The sequence below is a fragment of the Rousettus aegyptiacus genome, unplaced genomic scaffold (genome assembly GCF_014176215.1).
Source record: "Rousettus aegyptiacus isolate mRouAeg1 unplaced genomic scaffold, mRouAeg1.p scaffold_m13_p_2, whole genome shotgun sequence".
NCBI lineage: Eukaryota > Metazoa > Chordata > Mammalia > Chiroptera > Pteropodidae > Rousettus > Rousettus aegyptiacus.
This window is the reverse complement of record NW_023416295.1, coordinates 30,268,111-30,289,372: the sequence shown is the minus strand read 5'-3', so window position 1 is coordinate 30,289,372 and position 21,262 is coordinate 30,268,111. Positions and strand designations below refer to the sequence as shown.

The 21,262-nt window shown below is 35.3% G+C and overlaps 1 protein-coding gene and 1 pseudogene across 2 annotated transcripts in view; one reads left to right on the top strand and one right to left on the bottom strand.

Moving 5' to 3' along the window:
• HECW2 (HECT, C2 and WW domain containing E3 ubiquitin protein ligase 2) overlaps nt 1-21,262 on the bottom strand; it is a 320,650-nt gene that overhangs the window by 287,298 nt on the left and 12,090 nt on the right. The window lies entirely within an intron of this gene.
• On the top strand, nt 6,096-6,214 carry LOC118613985 (annotated as a pseudogene).

Sequence of the window (21,262 nt, the reverse complement as noted above, 5' to 3'; positions counted from 1 at the left end):
TAGAAATGTAAGTTGATGGTATTAAGATAAAAGTTTATACGGGAATTGGTATATCTGAACAGGCATTATGTGAAATGATGTGTCTCTGTTGCCTGACTGCAATATGGGGGATAGATATGTATTTCACTCAGGAACATTTCTCCTGCCTAATGCTGTAAAACAGAGGGCATATAAAGCTACCCTTCAAGTAGTATTAATCAGATATGCTAAAGAAAAGGAAAAAAGTCCTAAAATGAACTTGCAACATGAAAAATATGTTGCAAAAGGCTAATGAAACATAAGACTGATGTTACCCCTCACAGGCGATCCTCAGATATCGTTCACTCCTTGGACTATAGTCAATCTAAGAATTTCTCAAACCCCAGGAAGATCCTCAAAAATTATTGTAAATGAATTACCCCTTAAGCCCAGTGAGAGAAATAAAATTTCCCATTGTCTTTTCGTTCCCAAATCCAGACCAATCTGTTATTGATCCTGTCTCATCCAAGGATAGCTACTGCCTGTATCCTAAGGGCGTGGCGTGGCTTTCCGCCTGCCTGGGACATCTAGGCTGTCGTTTTCTTTCTTTTGGCTATCAGAGGGAATGAGTTGGGAAGGTAATGACCTTTGCAACCTCTTTAGTCCATGGAATTGTTTAAAACTGCCAGAAATATTTACTGTTTTTCTTGGCCGAAACCTGACATGACATTTGAAAGAGCTTAATAACTATGAGCAGAAATAAAATTATGTACCCAGAAGGAAAGAAGCAAATTAGGGATGATGTAGTTAGTTGGACTGGTAGATCAACCTATGGTGTTGCTTAAGTTACAATCCAGTTCTTTGGAGAATTGACAGCAATTGTCCTTACCTTAAAATCTTTGTGAAACCAGAAATGCAGTTCTAGAGGCAGTTCGAAGCCCACCTATCTTTACTATCCTCAATTCCTAAGACCAGAGGAAAAAAACTGAGAAACAAAGGCTTTTTAGAAAGCACAAGCTACTGCTCTGGTTCCAATCTTCCCTCATCAAGGAAAAATAAAAATCTTAAATGTCTTCTCCACAAATATTAAAAAAAAAAAAAAAACCTTAACCATCTGAGTGGATAAACATAGCTTATTACCTTATTACCTTATCTCATGAAAGTAATTTTAAAACAAAGGCTAGGAGGTCTCTGTTTGCATAAAGTCACTAAGAATCTGTTCTCCCTGTCACAGGACACAAGTGGAAACATTGATTATATTACCAAGGCTTTGCCTGGAATGTTATATTTGAGAAAGACATGCAATAGACCCAGATATGACCAGACAGCTTGAAAGAATTAAGACTGACTTATGGAAGCAAATAAAGCTCTTGTTAATATTGGCCTGGTACCCTGCATACAAGGTTCTCAGCAACCTTACCAGGAGAGCAAAGAAGGTCACTTCTTGGTAGGTGAAGGAGTCTCAAGGTATTTTAGGGACTCTGAGAAGAGAGAAAGTCACTCCAATCTGTAGGTATAGCAGGTGAAGTCTGACGGCATGTACTTGGATTGGTTTTTCTGATCTCAAGAGGCCTTTTAAAGTTCCATCTAAAGATTCCTTATGAAAATTCCAACACAGCAGATTTTAAAAAGCCTATGTGGTTAACTATAATTCTTGCTGTGTCTATATAAATAACAAGCAAAGTTGATTGAAACTAAACTTATTTTATAAACAAATTAGTCTAATTTGGCTATCTTTTGTAAAAATGGGGATGATTAGAGATAAATTTGTTTCGATAAAACACCTTTGTGGCTATTCGATTCTAGTCCTATTCGTTGAGGTATTGTTCCTACTTTTAAAATGGACTGGATCTTGAATTCTTTTCATTGCCTCCAATCGCTGGCTATGACTCTCCAAACAGATGTTTCCAATTTTTCTCCCATCCTTTCACTTGAAATCATTGAGAACTAAAACTTCCCTTTTCCCAAAGCCGTGCAGGTTAAAGTAGGACAATTTGATCTAAACTTCAGAGAAATAACCACAACAGCTTATATATGGAAAATCTTTGTGCCTGTTAAGGAAAGATCACTAGAGACTCTCAAACTGTGACCTGAAAAATCAATCAGATTGCCACTGCCCACCATCACTCCATCTGAAAATTCTTCAAGCCAGACATCTAGAATCTTTTCAACTGCCTTCACAAGTCAGAACCTGGGATTATAGTCTGCTCCCATCATTAGCAATTGTTTTTCTTTTATTTCCATAGTGATGCCTCTTACTTACTAAATACCTGACGCCTTAAACTACAGGCCTAACTTTGGACGCTCACTTGCATCACCACCTCCTAAAATGAGACGTAATTGTTTAACTGAACTGACCTATTCTCAAGACTAAAACTGGTTTTAAAAGAAGATATACCCTGCCCTTTAGGAGATGCAAGAAACTAATATTTCAGCCCCAAATATTAAGACTTACAAGATATAGTCAGGTTGATGTAAGAGTACTAGGGAGATATATTTAAGTTGTAAATAAGAATTGAATATTTGTAATCAAAGAAAGCTTCTTGGTGGATGAGATGCTGTACAACTATGTTTGTGCCAGACATATTTTATCTCCCAAAGTAACCCTCAGGCCCTCAGCTACCTGGAACTCCTTCTAGGTTTTTCCTAGGCAGCTCTCTGGTCCACTTCCGTGACAACTATTTCTTACTTTGTCCACTCTTCTTCAAATTTCCAAACAGCCTCCATCTGTCTCACTCACAGAAGATGACCTAACCTTCAACTCCAGAGGAACAGGAAATACTGTTCATTAGCAGAAAAGCCTTAATATTAAAAAATGAAGCACAGAGCACAGAGTATGGTACAAAATATTTTTTATTATTCCCTACAACACCATCTCCTAACATGATCACTGTGAGAGACATAGGGAGGTCCTTCCTCTCTTCTGCTTCCCATCAGTTCCTTTATTGTCTTAACTCCTTGGCAGAAGCCCTAAGCTCCCTCTCATCGTCCTCTGCTGCGGGCCCAGAGTCTCCATCATTTGGTTCCAGTGCATTTTTCCTTCAGTGGAGCAGGGTGAAGGTGAGAATGGCAGTGAGGGGTAGATATCTCTTCCTCAGAGATCTAGGAGAAAGAAACTCCCAGGTACAGCCTGAAATTAAAGTATCTCAACATAACCCTAGAACCCAGGAACATATCCAAATATGCATCCCACCTCACCAAAACTGTTTCCATTAACCTGGCTTGTTTCCAAGCCCCAGAAAAGTCAGGTCTGATGGAGCCAAAGGGAAGAAAATCCCATCCTTTCTCAGTGGCTTTTATGTTTTATTATAATTGCTTTCTAAGAGTCTAATTTAGATAAGCTGGAAGTTAACAATTGTTTTTGCAAGTTATGAGAAATGCATTTCACATGTAAACAACAGTTCTTCAGAAGCACAATTCAAATTCTGCTCACAGTTTAAATTACATGCAATAATTCTACTACATGTGGAAGAGGTTTTGGAACCCAGTTAATCAAAGTTGTAGATTAGCCAACAAAAGTAAAAAATGTAAGTCTACAACTCCCCTATAACCTGAAGGTACTGCCACTCTCAAGGTCATTCATTCATTCAGCAAATATGTATGAAGCATTTATCATATGCCAGATAATACATTAGGCTCTGAGCACACGGTACAGAATAAAAGCGATATGCCCACTGCTTAAAGACTACTGAGGAGACAGACAATAAACAAGTAAACAAGGAAATAAAACATTACAAATGGTAGTTGATGTTTGCATTACACCCTGCAACAAAATTATTCTCATAGGCACTACCCAATTGCCATCTTAGTTAGCAGGATGAAGCAGTTGCCAAGAAAACATGGTAGAAGATTGCACCAAATTGTTGGTATAGGAGACATCTGCACTTACACTGATTTGCAAAATAACTGCCTGGAGAAGTTTTCAGGCTGATAACACACTAGACCAAAGGGGCCTCTTATAACACTTAACATGCCATCAAATTGATGCCCCATATGCTACATTGAGTTTTTAACCAAAGACACCATTACCTTAAGCCATCAACAATATCCAACCTACATAAGACTTCAGAGCGCCGTTTCCACATAACCAATCAAGTGTCTTGAGTCAGTAACCTCGGTAACCTCAACACCTCACTCAAATGACTCAGCCCCAAGTGACATAGAAGCCAAAGAGCTGTTCAGCAGGAAGGGTATCTCCCAGATACCTGAGACAGGAATGGAAGGAATTTCTGCTTTAAAAAAAAGAATTTCTGAATGACAGCAGCAGAAAAATCAACTCCTGATTTCCATTCATTGGCTCATTGTTTTGTCAGTGTCGTTTTCACAGTCCTAGAAACTCAACAAATGGTTCAGTGACCTATCAAAAAAGTGGAGAAACATCTCCAAAGTCTCATTTGAAACACTGCCATCTAAATGAATTAGGGCGATAGGTGAATTTCACCCAGTTACCCAAAATATGTGGACCTCCACCCCCACCCCCCGCCCCTTCCTCAAATCTGGGCTTTGCACACAAAGGAAAGCAAACTACTCTCTCATGTTGCTTTCTAAGGCAGTGGGGAGCCCCCCTATGCCACTACTTCCTTTCTAGTACCAATCTCACTTTAATCCCCACCAACTACACGTCAGCATACAGTGTCTTTGGGGTACTCGATCCTCAAATATGATGTCAGCCGTTGGAAAAATTAAGCCTAAAAGAACAAGCAGCAATAGGCTCTATGGTGTGCAAAACTGCTGTGTTGGAAATTACTTGTACTATTATCAGATCATCCAGGAATAAATTCTCACCTTTATAAAATGAAAACAAGGACAAGAGATCAGAAAATCCCTGTTTTAAACAACAGTCCATGAACAGTAAAGGCCACAGTAACACAGTGCACAGCATTTAGCCCTTCAGGTTAAAAGGCCAAAAAATATATATATATAATAAAACCTACAAGGTAAACCCAGAATAAAGACACCAAGAATAGTTGGATAAATATGGCCTACATCAGAAACGAACAGATTTCCCCACAGGTAAGACTAAGAAGAAAAAACAACCATAAGTCTTATCAAAACATTTATTGCATAAAAGACACAAGTTAGATAAAAATTATATTAGATGATAAGAGTGTACTCCAGATCAAAGGAGAAAGGAAGGATTGGATAACAAAATAAAAAGGAGGGGGAGGGGAAGAAAAAGCAACAGCAGAAGCAGAAACAGCACAGAGGCTAGGATTAAATACTTGGAAAGAAAATTCACAGGCCCCTTAAAAATAAACTCCAAAAGGATTAAAGAGATAAAAAATGTTTTTAAAGAAAAGATAGCATGTCATTTACTTTAATCATACTGCTTACATGGCATTAGGGGCTTTCCACTGTTCTTATAATAAAAACTCAAAATCCACAATAGGACCTACAAATCTATATACATGGTCTGGTTTCAAAATTCCTCTCCAGACTTAATCTTGCCATAGTCACTCTTTGTCTTGATCTCTGTGCATCAGCCACAGTGACCTCTGCCAGGGTCTCAAATGCACTCCTCCACCACCTTGTTATTGTGATATAGCTACAATCTTCCTTCAGGGTTTAAGTTCAAGGTCACTTCCTTAGGAAAGACACTCTGGACCTCCCCAAGTATGTCGGTCACTCTCATTAGACATTTTTATATTACTGTTTACCTCTTCATCATAACACCTGCCACAATTTTAATTTTATCTGTGAAATTTTAAAGAAATTAATGTTTATTTTCTATTAGACTAAAGCTCCAGAGAGTTAAGGATCATTACTTTTTGTGTCACAACTGACGTGACATTGCCATATAAGAGACAATAAATACCTGCGAAATTAAAATATGTAAATGAAGAACTGAACTAAAACATGCATGATCGTCATTCTGGAGTGATGCAGATCCTAAGCATAACACAGAGGTACAAACCATATGGGAAAAAAACTGATGAATTTGACTACCAAAAAAATTAAAATCTCTATCAAAAACATTATGAAAGAACTTAAAAGTCAAATTGAAAACTAGGGAAAATATTTACAATATCCCTGATTCAGAGATGATAGCCTTAAAATGTAAATTGCTTTGCGCAAATAAATAACGCCCCAAAAATGTGCAAAGGATAAAGGCAAGAAGTCAGAGTAGTATAGTTTCTGTCTACGGCCGTGCTATCCTGAACAAGCCCGATCCCATCTGATCTCGGAAGCTAGGCAAGGTCGGGCCTAGTTAGTACTTGGATGGGAGACCACCTAGGAAGACCAGGTATGGTAGGCATAAAAATTAAAAAATTAAGAGATTGTAAGATGACAAGGTCCTTATAACTGTGAGGTCAACCAAGGGTTGCCTCATCTAAAAAAAAAAAAATAGTATACTTTCTAAACATAAAAAGTTCAGTATCATTAGAAAATTTTTAAAGTTTTATATAAAAATAACCAAATTAATAATTTTTTAAATTATATTGTCAGTGTTAGGAGGAGTACCAAATTTCATATATTACAAGTGGGAATAGAAATTTTTAGAAGCTTCCCAGAGGGCAAGTTTGTACTATGTACAAAAGTGAATACTGTCTTTGATCCAACAATTCCTCTTCCAGGAAAATAGTATTCATTGGAGAATTACTTATAAATAATGAAACACTACAACAGTGGGATAACACTATACACCTATTAGAGTGGCCAAAATCCAGAGCACTGACAATACCAACTGCTGGAGAGGATGTGGTGCAACCGGAACTCTCATTCATTGCTGGTGGGAATGCAAAAAGGTACAGCCACTTTGGAAGATAGTTCAGTGGTGTCTTAAGAAATATACCCTTACCATAGAATCCAGTGATCATGCTCCTTGGTGTTTATCCAAAAGAGTTGAGAACTTATGTCTACACAAAAACCATGACACAGATGTTTATGCAGCTTTATTCATAATGCCAAAACTTGGAAGCAACCAAAATGCCCTTCAGCAGATGAATGGATAAAAAAATTGCGGTACATCCAGAAAACAAAACACTATTCAGAGCTAAAAAGAAGTGAGCTGTCAAGCCACAAAAAGTCACAGAGGAACCTTAAATACATATAACTATGTGAAAGAAGCCAAACTGAAAAGGCTACATGCTGGATGATTCCAACTACATGACATTCTGGAAAAGGCTAAACTATACAGACAGTACAAAGATCAGTGGCTGAGAGAGGAGACACTGGGGAGGGGAGAGAAGGATAAGCAGAGTACGGAGAAGTTTTTAGGGCCGTGAAAATACTCTGCATGATATTGGAGTGATGGGTAGGTCATCAGACATTTGTCCAAACTCACTGAATGTACATCAAGAGTAAACCCTTAGGTAAGTATGAACTTTGGCTGATTATGATGTGTCGATAGAGGCTCATCCTTGGTAAAAAAAAAAAAAAAAAAAAAAAAAGCACCACTCTGATCAGTGATGTTGGTAATGAGGAAGGTTATGCATGTGTGGTAGCAGATGTTATATGAGAAACCTCTTAACTTTCCTCTCAGTTTTATTGTACACTAAAACTGCTCTTAAAAAATAAAGTCTTTAAAAAAAAAAAAGACTGAAAACGCAAATATCTAACAATAGAGAAACAAAATGTTTTAGAACATAAAGTACCAATAATATCATGTGTCATAAGAACATTCAAGGACATGGGGAAATATTACCAATGTAATAAATGGAAAGCGTGGGTTTCAAAGCAGTATAATTTTGGTTTCCTTGTGTAAAACATATGTACATGGGGAAACAGAAAGAAGACTAAATGTCAACATAGTTATTATTAGGTAGAAAGTTTGTGGTGATTTTTGTTTTCCTTGTTTTATTTTACATTTCCTACAATGAATATTTCTATCCTGTATTCAGAGAGAAATTAATAACAAAAAATACTACCTGACAATATTTTAATATGTGCTTACTATAAGCCAAGCACTATTCTAAGCACTTTACATATATTGCTTAATTACCTCATTACCATGAGGTAGGTAGTAAGCTTATGAAGTAGGTATTATTATCTCCATTTTATAAATGACTAAATGTAACTTTAAATAATTTTTTTTTCATTTGGTAACCTTCTTAAATCTGATTAAAATTAATTTTCTAACATATTCCAAATAGCAACCACTTAAAGTTAAAAGTAGCCAAGGCACTCCATTTACATCTAAAATCAGAGCCTCCAAGCTCAGACCTGGCTATGGGCTCAGATTCAAGGAGACAAAGTAGGAAGGGGAAAGTTATAACCAAATATTTGCAGTGAGAACATTGATAAATTAGAAATTTTGTGCCGTATCTCCTAGTTTCCCAATGCAAGCAGAGTTCTGAATTTGGCTATAGAAACTTCCATTAAATTCTATATCCTTTCTCAATTGTGAAAAAAAATTTCCTTTCCAGGGAATTATATAAGCACAATTTTTGAAACCAAGCGTTGCATTTTATAGTCTTCCTTATGGAAAAGAATTCCACATACTGCAACCATTCAAACACAATGAACTCACCAAAGCTCTTTTCACCACAAGTTAATATTATTATTTCACACATACGCTCTCTTTTTCCTGATTCTGACTACATGTTGGCATATCCTCTGCATATTCTAAACTTTCTGGACATGTAGTCTCTGCTGGATATGATCCAGCTGATGAATCTACCAGGTTGAAAGCACTTTAAAGGCCACAATAACAAAGGATGATGCTGACCTGGCAAAGAATCACTTGGAAATATATTTGATGGGCAAAACTATCAGTTACTTAAATCCCTATCAGTTTGGCTGGGGCAGGCATGAATAAAAAAACTAGTAAATAATTATTTAATATATCAAATGTATACAGTAATGTATACTGACCTTTCGATGGACACCTAGGCCAAGCACAAGATTAGATATTTAATATATTACCTCATTAGGGCCTCACAACCACCCTGAGATGTATTAATTAACCCTATTTTTACAATTATGGAATTCAAAAGGCAAAGATTAAATAACTGCTACTAGGTCACAAAACTAATAAGCAAGAAGGATGGGATTCAAACCCACATCCAGCTAGTTACAAATCCAATGCTCTTTTCACTTAGACCATACTGCCGCCCTCTGTCAACTCATTGGTACTGGCAGTTCCCAATGGACCTCCCACCTGAGTGAGCCAGTAAGATGTACTTGACGTCTGGCATTGGCTTAAGGTATTTGCTTCAACAGTACGTATATTAGCCTATCAGAGTCCCATCCGACCCACCCAGCCCTCAGAAATACATAGTCTCATATGTAGGGAGGTGACGCAATTCCTTTATCATCACTCAATTGCTTTACCATGTAAGTAAAACATGTAGAGTGGGAAAACCTCTGATGTATATCAAGCCATCATCAGCATTATTAAAGTTAATGCTGGGCTAATGGGAGTTATTGACATCTAATGTTCAACTGATTACTACTCACAAGTTTATGCAGTAAATCAGCACCTGTGCCCTAACCGCCTAGCGTCATGGAACAAAAGGGGGCAACTAACTGTGCTTAGGGTGCCCCAGCAGTTAGGATGCAAACAACAGAGGCCTCCTAAAGTGTTTCTACGTTTCTACGTAGTTTTCCCTACCTTTGAAGTGTGACTTCAAAACTTTAACCACCTGGTGCCACAATACAAAGAATATATAAAGCACTCTCACCTATGACTAGCAAAATGACTTAAAAACTCATTTTTTAAAAATAATTTTCTTGGTATTTGGGAAATATTTCTTTAAGTCTTCTTGGAAGAAGCAGTGCTTGAAGGTCAATATCTAACAACTGTATTGAGACAGAAGTTTACAGTAAACTTCTAAAGTATTTTTACTCTAAAAGGATTTTCCTATATATGCTTTTGAAAAAATATCTTCTGATATTTCACAAGGTGAGCCTTTATCATCCAACTAGATAGCTTGCAGAGGAGGGGCAGTCTCACGAAAATGATTTCTAGTGCTTCTCAAACCTAATTTGTATATAACCAATTGGGTATAATGTCCAAATGCAGATTCTGATTCAGTAAGGCTAGAATGCAACCTAAGATTCTGTATTTCTAGGAAACTCCCAGGTAACATTGATGTTCAGAGACTAGCCTTTAGCAGTAAAGGTCTCAGCCACTGTTTCTTCATTCAGATACTTACATACCTGTGCTCCTCAGCTCTCCCTCAAGGAACTGAATGTTACAGAAATTTTCATTGTGTTTCAATTTTTCTGATAACCTAAAAGAAAAATATTTTTTACTAGTTCAATGAAAAGGCCTCTCTTTTAAAGAAATAATTGACAGGCACGTCCAGAAAATCCGTTTTCTTAATTCAGCTTTTCTCAAAACAGTATCTGAAGACATCTTCTTGGAGGGTCCTCAGAAATTTTTCATAAAAGAGGACAATACAATCACATCTTAATCAGTTTTTCAGCATCACAGCCAACATCCAGCTACAGAGTCTATATCGTTTGGGAATAGCCAAAGGTTAGGAGAAAGAATAGATTCTGAAAATCACAGGGCTTGATTTCCTACCCTGCAAATCTCCGAAATGGATTATTGAATAAGTGGTTTGTGAGAACTTTCAGTGCAATAAAAAAGAAACATTCACTGAAAAACATCACGGTTTCACTAAGATTAAGTCATGCTAAACACTTTAATTCCTTTTTGACAGTCTTTTAAGAATGGTGGATTATGACAATGCTTTCGAATGCATATCTAGATTTCAGCAAGGTATTTATTTGAGTCTCTTAAAACAGATTTGTGGCCAACAAGAGAGAAATTCAGACTAAACCATGTGCTGAATAGATTCATAGTTGGTTAAAATGTGTATATGCAAAAACAACGGATGGATGGAATAATGTTACCCTAGTAAAAGATTCCTTCACAGCTCTTTCCCTTCCCCACTCCAATCCCTCCCAATGTCAAACAAAAATAGAAACGACCCAAGTTTTCAATGGTAATTTAGTGGTTAATGCTTAAAGAGAGGTTGGAAATAGAAAAAGGAGGTAAAGTAGATGGCAGAAAAGCAGTAGATATTTTCCCAGTTAAAATCTGGTTAAAATACCGGAAAATGAGCACCAGCAAACACAGTATTTACAAAGTGTATGGGAGGAGGGAAGGTCAGAGTGGAGATATATGTGAGGAAGCCTATCTCAAAGCTTTTTTTCCATCTTAAGCATAACGTTATTATGTGTCTCTGAAACCACAGAAGGTCCCAGGAGGCATTACTCCAGAGTTTTAATTCTGAATCATAAATCAGAAACAGACCAGCTTCGGGAAACACACTAAAAACTGGCCTCTTGATATGCTTATAATCTTCAATAAATCGAAGTTAAGTATACATCCCTAAACTAAAGGAAAAAAGAATCTTACATCAAATAATTAATAGAAGGAAATTAATTTAATTGTGTAAAAAGTCTAGAGTGCAATTATTTACTTTATTATAAAATAAATATAACTTTAGTCACTTAAAAATATTTATTCCCAAAAGCCTGAAAGTGCTCAAAGACTACAGAAGTCATATGTAAAGGACGTAAGAGCCACCAGATTTAGAATAATTGGTGCATCTAAAAGTATAATACTGACGATCAATTATAACTAGTAAAAAAATATTTTTTAAATCCATGAATCCATATTAATGGGAGGAGGGTGATAAGGAAGTTCTTGCAGAATACCAGCTATTAGATGAAAAAGAAATGACGATTAGAAAATCATCCTTCTGACACTAGACAAATGTCTAACCACTATGATGTATACCCGAAACTAATATAATATCATATGTCAACTATAATTGAAAAATAAAAGAAAATAAATTTTTAAAAGAAAGAAAATAATCCCTCTGCAATCTCCAGTGTAATTGATTCAGGTGAGAATCACCTGTGAGAGCTAAAAGTGGGGAAAAAAATTAAAGGATAGGATAGTTACACCATCTCAAGCATCAACCCATGGATGACCTACTAATCATAAAAGGACAGATATACTGTTACAAAGGAAAGCTATGGTGGCCATCTCTTAAGCGAACGACTCTATTCCACAAGCACCACCAGCAGGATAACCAGATCTCAGGTGCCTCCTCGTGTGATGCAGTAGGTGACCGCACCTCAGCTGTCTTCTTGCCAAAACCGCTTAACTTGAATCTAAAAACTGGAAAACGAGCAAACGAATCGAAAATACAGAACATTCTACAAGTGATCTAAACGCAAAATAACCAATGTCGTAAAACAAAACAGAAGAGACATGATAATCGAATGCAACACATGAAATTTTATTGCACCCTGGATTTTTTAAAAAGTTATGAGATAATTTAAACATAAAATATACCTGAGACTACATTATTGAATTATGGTTAATTTTCAACAATGACGATAATAACAAAAACAATAATATTGGGCATGGTAGAAGAATATCTTTATTCTTCAGAAACACAAAAGTATTTAGAAGTCATGTTTAATGATATCCACAACTTATTTTATTAAAGTTCAGAAAAAGATATGTATGGATATAACGAGAGAATCAAATGTGACAGAATGTTAACAATTGATTGGTATAGATGAAGAGTATATGAGTGCTTCTTCCTTATATTTTGACTTTTTTGCAGATAGTAATTTTTCAAAATTAATAAATGAAAAAATGAGAAAATTTTTTATTTTAAGCATTAATTTTTTTTTCTATTCCCCCTCAGCCTTTTCTTTTTCCCATAAAAGCTTGTGTTCCTCAGCCTCATGCTTCCTCCTGAAGAAGTTTCCAGTATAAATGTATCCTTGGAGTTGGTAGCAATTACAGCTATCTCTGAACTATGCATTCAATACTCCAAATCCATACAGACTGTAATTTTAAAAAGTATTTAAAAAATTAAACAAAGCTTCAAAAGTTTAATGAGCAAGGTAGTCTAGATGATAATATGTTCAAAGCTGAGAGCTAATTTCTGTTTCTACGCTTTCAATCCTTTTCAAGGCAAGCACTTCAACTATTTCCTCAGAGACAGAGAAACTCTGGTAAAATTCAAAGCTGTCTTTAGCTCAGTGCTCCCCTCCAAGTTAACAATGAAGTCCCATCTAAATGATTACAAGAGGCTGATGGCTATGCACCATTCCTATCTGACTACATGTAAAGATCATCTTAAGCTGACTCACAAAATAAGACAGCAGTGAGTCTTGAGATGAAGAAAATAAAAGTACAGAAAGCTACAGGTTACATCAATGGGAACGCAACCTAAATTGGGGGAATTTATTCTAAAATTGATGATGACAAAGCAGATGGCACACATATTCTCTTTTGGCATTTTGCCCAAGAAATAGCAAACTATATAAATTAACACATTTAGAGATGCTAAAGCAAAAAAAAAAAAATTTGCTTGTTTACTTTTTATGTTCTTATCATCAAAGTAAGTAGGGGATTAATACACAAATAGATTTAAAGATCATCTTTCACATCTTTAAAATACATTTCCAACAGAAATAGACTCCGCTTTAACCAAATTAACATATGACTTCATAAAACTAATGAAAATCCCTGAATAACTGCCTAGTCATTTTTCATCTTTTTTTTTTTTTTTTTTTTTTTACCAAAACCTAGCTTCTGCTAAGAACTGTTTTCAAAAATGTTAATGAATGATCCTTAACAACTGACAGGATAAAATGAATAAGGAAACTGAAACTCAAAATAATCTTTCTTTACTTGAAAATAATAACAACTGGTTATGAAAGATTAAAGATAATCTGTTATAGATTTAAATGTTTCTTTCTAACTATCAATGACAAATAATATATAGTGCATACTCTGAAAATCAGGCAGTTTAAAATATTAGTAAGATCTCTCTACTTTTGTATATTTTAAAAATATCAACAATAAAGAATTTTGTATTTAGTTAGTAGGAGGTTTCATAGTTTATTCCCTCCAGTCAAAGATCAGAAAAACAACTTTTAAAATTACAGAGGCAACTTAAAATTCTCACTTCTGCAGCAAATCCATATGCTAAGAATATCTTGCCAAATAAATGAATTGCTTCTAGCGATGACCCATTTTAAAAGAAAAACCTAACTAAAATTTTCACAAGTGAAATTAAATTACTCTAATGGACTACTTACCTCAAAACCTACTTATTTATTACCTACATTTAAACCATTTTAAGAAATAGTGTGAAATGTTTTATCAATAATTTTTTTTAAAAGTAAGCTAAAACAGAAAACCTAGATACTATATTTCTGTAATATCTGGTCTCCACGTATTTAGTTCCGTACTTTTTGATGCTTTAAACAGTACAATTTTCCTAAAGTGAAATAAGCACAGTTTAAGAGTTCTCTAAACATTACTCTTGTCATTAGAAAAATATCTTCATGGTTAAAAACTAAAACTAAGCATATTGTATATGGCAGAAACTGAATAAATAAATATGTATTACCTTACCTAACCCTCCAGACAACCCTCCAAGGTAGAGACTATTATTATCGCCATTTTAGAAACGAAGAAACAAAAATTCAGTGAAGTTAGTGGCCAGTAAATTGCCAGAGATTGCCCAAATCTAATCTTCCCTTCTTTCCAGAGCTTTGGCTGAACATATGACCATGCAGCTGTAGGATACATCTGCAAGCTCCCCCTGCAGTTCTGGCATGGTCATGAACCAAGGTCTCAGCAACGGTTCTCACTGGTTAACTAAATTCTCATAAGAGCATAAGTGATATATGTAACTTCCAGGTCACGTGTTTCTCTCACAGGCCGAACACAGTGTGGAACTGAGCCAACTTCAACCATGCAGAGGACAACAGCACCTTAAGGGATGCAGAGTAAGAAAACAGAAGAAACAAGTAGTGTTCAATGACCCTATACATCCTGGACTACCTGTCTACTTGTGAAATAAGAGTGAAAAAAATATATTGATCTATGTGTGCTGGTTCCTAGCACAGGGCTCCTAAAACCTTTGTAATTTCCTAGGTGATAGGAATGTCTTTTGTTCTAATTAGGAGACAGTGGGTGGGCTCCTGAATGGCTCCTACATAAGGGCTGGTCACCAGAAAGAACAAGCCATGCTTAGAAGCTTAGAATTTTCAATATCCATTCTCTTGAAAAAAGAGGAAGATTGAAATGATCTATTATAACCACGTGAGGAAGCCTCCATAAAAATCCCAATAGCATGGGGTTTGGAGAGCTTCTAGGTGGGTGAACACATGCACATACTGGAAGGGTGACTCACCCCAACTCCACCGGAACAGAAGCTCCTGCACTCAATCCCCCCAGACTTCGCCCTATGTATCTCTTCATCTGACTGTTCATCTGTATCCTTTATCACCTCCTTTTTTACACTAGTAAACGTACATAAATGTTTCCCTGAGTTCTGCAGGCTGCTCTAGCAAATTAATCTAATTCAAAGGGAAGGAGGTCACGGGAACCGCTGATTTGTAGCCAAGCCGGACAAGAAGTGGGTAACCTGGGGACCTGCTACTTTCAATTGGTATCCGACGTGGGGAGAAGTGTTGCGAGACCGAGGCCTTAACCTGTGGGATCTGACACTGTATCTCCAGGTAGATAGTGTCAGAATTGAGTTAAGTTGTAGGACACCCAACTGGTGTCTCAGAGGATTACTTGATGGGGCCAAACCTCCAACATTCGCTGACCAGAAGTGTCAGCTAGAAGTGTTCTCTGTGAATGTAAAGGAGACACACATGAGGAAAGTTTTTCCAAAACACTACATCAGTTAAAAATAAGAGAGAAATATTGGAGACTATATTACAGAGGAATAAGCTCCTATTTTCAGGGCCACTGTGTTTTGGAAAAGTGCCAATTACACAAGCTTAGCTTACGCCCAATTAATCATAAAATTGGTAACAGAAGTGGGGTGCTGGTGTTATATAAATATAAAATAAAAAGCACTGGCTTAGCGATTGGATGCTAGGTAACAGGAAAAATGTTGCTAATTGAAAATGGTCTTAAACTGGTGACCCTTGTTTATCACAGTAATATGGTTAGCAAATCTGTCATCTGAGACAACCTGTAAGGCAGCCAAACAATATGCTCAAAGGAGTGTAGATGAAAGTACAGAAATAGATATTTCTATAATTCCAGATGTTAAACCAGAATTAACCATCTAGCATTGAAATAGGCTATTACCACAAAGAAATGCTGGAACTAATTATATCCTGCAGTAAAAATCAGAGGCTTCCTTACCTTATACAATAAAAATATCAGAGATAATATGCCTTAAGAAGCTTGTTTCTAGATTAATTTCATCCCTTCCTCGATGTGAATTAAACAGAAAGCACTAAATAAAACCTCACATTTTGGAAACTGAAAAATGAAATATTTTATTTCCTCCAAAATTTGTTGAAGAAAACAAATTTTTAATCTTATATACCAGTTATCCAGTAAGTCTTGTTTCACTTTAATATTCCACATATGTAAAAATAAAACAATAAAATATATCATTTCGAACATCATTTAGAAATGTTTGATTGTTTTAATTAGAGATTTTGCATATTTTTCTCCATTTGTTCTCTCTCCTATTACCTTTTGAATTCCAAATTTAGCTAAGAACTTTATTCGAGGTCAAGTTTCTTTTAAAATTATCCTCAAATATATCTAAATAAAAATTCTCTATGTTACTGGGTTATTTTTGTATCCCTATTATAGGAAACTTTAGTTCTTAAAAACATGTCAGACAGTGCTGCCAACTGAAAAACTCAGAGTACTTAGTTTTACTGCCCCCAACTTACTACAAAATGAAAACTAGAAGTATGAATAAAACTAAATGAAAGAAAACAAAGAGCCTAAAACAGAATCTTAGTCAAAAAACTAAGAGAAATTATAGACATAAAATGTCTCAAATGTCAACTTCTCCTTGATAAATATCAAAACTTATCTCAAAAAACGCCTTCTGCCTACTTTTTCCATACAATATTTTTTTTATCTTTCTTGTCGGTTCCTCACTTATACATTTTTCCCCTAGGAAACCTTCATTTTTGTCATATTATTTATCTTCCTGCTATAATAGAAGGAGTTTATAGTACAAATAAAGAGACCAGATTCTAATATCAGCTCTATCACTAAGTGACCTTATATCCCAAACTACCATGGACTGTCCCTATTTGTACCTGTTATCCCAGTATAATTATCACTCTCAAAGTGGCTGTAGAAAAAATTTATAATAAACACATACTCTCCATTACTAACTAGCTGTGTGAGTTTGAGTAAGCCACAAAAGTTCTTTGGAACTGAGTTCCTTCATTTGCCAAATGAGATGTGGCCTTCTAGATGCTAAGGAGCACGTCAGAGCTCTTCAAATCCTTCTTAGACATCTCATTCCCCAGACCTGCCTTTTAATTCTTTTTTTTTTTTTTTTTTTTTGCCAGACTATTTTTTTGCTCCAAACTAGTATTGCTGTCTCAGGCATCTGCAGTATTAAACAACTACAGCTGATCATTTTCAACAAATGCTGTGGGGATAGAGCTTTTCCCATTGAGTGACTTCTCAGGCCCTGAGAATGGGCTTTTCCAGAAAATCGCCAGTCAAATAGTGACAATTCTCTGTGACAGGGCATTTTGGTTGAACTGGAAAACCCATTCTGCCCTCTCCAGTTATGGCCTGAGGGATGTTTTTCACAGCTACTGGGGAAGCAAGGATACTGGTTTTCAAGAACGCTGTGATGCTGGGGAGGGAGTAATAGAAACAGGGAAAATAAAAACAGAACGCCACAAAGTTCACTGTTCCTATTGAGACTCAAGCCATTTTTCATGCCTAAATTATTCTTGCAATGCTGTAAACGTGTGTTAATTTCCAGAGTTGTGAAAAGTTGATTACTGCAATTTTTGCCAGTGTTCTGGTTGCTTTTATGGAGGAGATTTCCGAAGGTCTTTACTCAGAGATTCTGGAAATGCCTCCCCCTCCTACTGAATTTTACGTCTTACTGCTACTCTGGATAGGCTTCCTTTTCTCTCTCTCTGGCGCTTTCTCTTTTGCTCTTTCTTGTTTTGTCTTTTTTAAGATTTTGAAACATAGTTTTATTATCTTTTTTTTTCATCTTTGTTATTTCTGGTTTTTTTTCATCCCTCCAACAAGTATGTACTTTTTAAGAAATATGTAATTTTTTTATTTTAATTAAAAAATTGTAATTAAAAAATTTTAATTGAGGTAAAATACACGTAAAATTCACCATCCCAATTAATCATTTTTAAATGTACAACTCAGTAATGTTAAGGGCTTTCGCGTTGTATGCAAACATTCTTCAGAACTCTTTTCATCTTGAAAACTGAAAATCTGTACCCATTAAACAACAACTACCCCATTTCTTCCTCCCCGTTGCCTGACAACCTCTATTCTGCTTTCTGCCTCTATAAATTTGACTACTCTAGGTATCTCATATAAGTAGAATTATACAGTGTTTGTCTTTCTGTAGCTGGTTATTTCACTTAACATAATGTCCTCAAAGTTCATTCATCTTGTAGCATGTGCCAGAATTTCCTTCTTCTTTTAAGGTTGAAAAATATCTGTTGTCTGTATGTGCCACTTTTTGTTTATCTATTCATCCATCAATAAACGCTTGGGTCGCTTCCATCATTTCACTATTTTGAATGATGCTGTTACACACACAGGTATACAAATATCTCTTTTAGACCCTGCTTTCAAGTCTCCTTCGTTGTTAACTTCCTGGATGCACATACAGCCTCTCAACAAAGACCGACAGCCATTGTTTTAAGGCATTTAACTCTTTTCCCATTAAAAAAAAAAAAAAGTGCAGCTCGTGTAGGAAGGAATGCTACGTTTTCTAGGATTTGACATTTTCAGTGATCACACTACTAAAAACAGATTGTTACAAATAGGATAATGTCATTTGTTTCAAAAGACTATCACTATACTAGAGCAATGTGACAATAATAGTAAAAAAGAAATATTCCACAGCAAACTTTGGGGGTAAGGTTATAACTGTAATCCGTAAGTTATCTTGGGAAAAATAGGAAAAGCATTAAAGATATCTCTCTCAAATCGTTAGCTGACCACCATGGTAACCAAGTGGAGGCTTCATTAGCCTCCTGTAACAACAACAACAACAAAAACTACAGAATTTTTTCTACAGCCACAAAGAACAAAAACACCAAACTCTAGGGAAGGAAGGAGGGAGGGGAATCTGATTTATAGAGATCCCATGTTATGTTATTTGAAATATCCACTTTCCCATAAAAACTTACAACATACACAAATAAACAAGAAAATATAGCCCATACACAGGAAATAACATAGTTAATCAAAAAAAAGTCCCTGAGAAGCCCAAATTTGGACCATACTAGACAAAGATTTAAGTAAGCTATTTATAAATATGTTTAAAGAACTCAAGAAAACCATGTCTAAAGAATTAAAGGAAAATATTAAAACAATGTATTACCAAACAGAGACTATCAATATAAATATTAAAAGTTATTTTTAAAAAGAACCAGATAAAAATACTGGAGTTGTAAAGCAGACTACTCGAAATGAAAAATTCACCAAAGGGGTTCGATATCAAATTTAAATTGGCAAAATAAAGAATGAGTGAACCTGAGATATGTCAACGGAAGTTATCTAGTTTTAGGGACAAAGCAAAAAATGAAGAATAACAGAGCCTTAGAGACCTCTGCGACATGAGCAACGATATCAATACATGCATACTGGGAGTCCCAGAAGGAGAGAAAAGGGACAAAAGAATATTTAAAGAAACGGTGTCCAAAAACTTCCCAAATTTGATGAAAACATTAATCTAGATATTCGAGAAGCTCAACAAATTCAAAGTAGAATATACAGAAAAGAATACACATCAGGACTCATTATAGTCAAATGTCAAAAGATACAGGGAAAACTTGAATGCAGCCAGAGAAAAAGTCTCATCATATACAAGAAATTCTCTATGATATTAACAGTTTATTTCTCATCAGACACTATGAAGGCCAGAGGGCAGTAAAACAACATATTCAATGTCCTGAAACAAAAAAGTCCACCAAGACTTCTATATCCAGAAAACTATCCTTCAAGAGTGAAGGAGAAATTAAGACAGTCTTATGTAAGCAAAACCTGAGAGAATCTGTCACGACAAAATCTGTCTTACAAGAAATATTAAAGAGAGTCCTTGAGGTTGAAATGAAAAACACCAAACATTAACTTGAATCTACATGAAGAAATAAAGAGAATCAGTAAAGATAACTACATAGTTAAATATAAAAGGCCTATAAATGTATTTTTGTTGTTAACCCTTTTCTGTTATCTGATTTAAAAGACAACTCCATAAGGCAATAATTATAAAAATGTAGTGAAGGCCTTATAAAGCAAGGAATGTATAAACCAAGGAATGAAACTATACTGGAATAAAGTTTTTGTATACTTTTGAAATTCATCTGAATTCGATGGTTTTACATTAAGAAGTTCATTGTAATCCTCAAGGTAACCACTAAGAAAAGAACTCAAAAAAATATCATAAGATCATCGGGAATGATGAAATAAAGGCCTATGAAAACCCTCTTTCTCAGAAAAGCAACAAAAAGAATTAAAACAATAAACTAGAAAATATATATTTAACACAACACAAAGCAGTAATGGAACAACTGAGGAATAAAAAAGACATAAAACATACAGAAAATCAATAGCAAAAAGGCAGACATATAGTCTTACCTGATTATTAGTAATTAAACTAAATATAAATAATTAAACACTCCAGTTAAACACCCTAATCAAAAGGCAGAGATCGTCTGAATACATTTTTTAAGTGATCCAACTATATGCTCTCTAAAAGGGACACTTCAGATTGAGACACAAAATAGGGTGAAAGTAAAAGGATGTGCCATGCAAATAGTAACCAAAAAAAAGAATTATAGTGGCAATACTAATATCAGACAAAATAGACTTTTAAGATAAAATTCGTATCTAGAGATAAAGTATATTTTGAAACAAAAAAAAAATGTAAATTCAAAAGGAAGACATGATTGTAAATATACATATACCTAACAACAAGGCTGTAAAACACATGAGTAAAAACTAACAGAATTGAAGGGAGAAATAGACAATTTAACACTAGTTGGTGATGTCAATACTCCACTTTCCATAATGGATAGAACAATTAGAAGATCAACAAGAATAGGTATAACACCAAAAGCACAAGAATGAAAATATATACATAATTGAACTGTATCAAAATTACAAACGTTTGTACTTCAAATGATACTATCGAGAAAGTGAGAAGACAATCCATAAAACAGGAAAAACATTTTCAAGTCATATGTCCCATAAGGGTCTAGTACTCGAAATATAAAAATAACTTTTACAATACAAAAATAATTAGATAAATAACTATTTTTAAATCAGCAAAGGATCTGAATAGACATTTCTCCAAAGAATATTTACAAATGGCCAATA